Source organism: Triticum aestivum, unplaced genomic scaffold (assembly GCF_018294505.1).
Source record: "Triticum aestivum cultivar Chinese Spring unplaced genomic scaffold, IWGSC CS RefSeq v2.1 scaffold12274, whole genome shotgun sequence".
Taxonomy (NCBI): domain Eukaryota; kingdom Viridiplantae; phylum Streptophyta; class Magnoliopsida; order Poales; family Poaceae; genus Triticum; species Triticum aestivum.
Window position 1 is genome coordinate 1 of NW_025283079.1, and position 1175 is coordinate 1175.

At 48.4% G+C, this 1175-nt stretch overlaps 2 non-coding genes across 2 annotated transcripts; both read right to left on the reverse strand.

The window, feature by feature from the left end:
• Nucleotides 1-204: 204 nt before the first annotated feature.
• On the reverse strand, nt 205-323 carry LOC123178583 (5S ribosomal RNA). Its single transcript, XR_006489691.1, has one exon. It is a non-coding gene; the product is annotated as a 5S ribosomal RNA (ribosomal RNA).
• Nucleotides 324-677: 354 nt separating this feature from the next.
• On the reverse strand, nt 678-796 carry LOC123178582 (5S ribosomal RNA). The gene has a single exon (XR_006489690.1). It is a non-coding gene; the product is annotated as a 5S ribosomal RNA (ribosomal RNA).
• Between the last annotated feature and the right edge of the window lie 379 nt (nt 797-1175).

The window sequence follows — 1175 nt, forward strand, 5'->3', positions numbered from 1 at the left end:
ACCCCTCCCTCCATACCGCAGCAACACGAGTTTTTTCCACCCCTTTCAGAACGCGCTCTTCGCGCCACAAAGCCGCCCCAAGACGCGCGAGCAATGAGCATCGAGCTTAAACATATCGCAAACGTCAAACATAATATAACGGGATTAATATATATCGCGCACGTGCGACATGTTTGTCACAAGGCGCAAAAAATAATTATAAAAGGAATGCAACACGAGGAATTCCCAGGAGGTCACCCATCCTAGTACTACTCTCGCCCAAGCACGCTTAACTTCGGAGTTCTGATGGGATCCGGTGCTTTAGTGCTGGTATGATCGCATCCGACATGTTTCCCCGTCTTCGTCCCTTATGCTTGCCACTCCCAGGTCCGCTCCAAAGACAATTCTACATTCTCACTACCATTACAACCGTTCCCTAACAATGGATAATGTCCTATACTACTTACTCTCCCGCTCTATCACGGAGACGAGTTTTCCACGGTTTCCACCCCTCCCTCCATACCGCAGCAACACGAGTTTTTTCCACCCCTTTCAGAACGCGCTCTTCGCGCCACAAAGCCGCCCCAATGAGCATCGAGCTTAAACATATCGCAAACGTCAAACATAATATAACGGGATTAATATATATCGCGCACGTGCGACATGTTTGTCCCAAGGCGCAAAAAATAATTATAAAAGGAATGCAACACGAGGACTTCCCAGGAGGTCACCCATCCTAGTACTACTCTCGCCCAAGCACGCTTAACTTCGGAGTTCTGATGGGATCCGGTGCTTTAGTGCTGGTATGATCGCATCCGACATGTTTCCCCGTCTTCGTCCCTTATGCTTGCCACTCCCAGGTCCGCTCCAAAGACGATTCTACATTCTCACTACCATTACAACCGTTCCCTAACAATGGATAATGTCCTATACTACTTACTCTCCCGCTCAATCACGGAGACGAGTTTTCCACGGTTTCCACCCCTCCCTCCATACCGCAGCAACATGAGTTTTTTCCACCCCTTTCAGAACGCGCTCTTCGCGCCACAAAGCCGCCCCAAGACGCGCGAGCAATGAGCATCGAGCTTAAACATATCGCAAACGTCAAACATAATATAACGGGATTAATATATATCGCGCACGTGCGACATGTTTGTCACAAGGCGCAAAAAATAATTATAAAAGGAATGCAACAC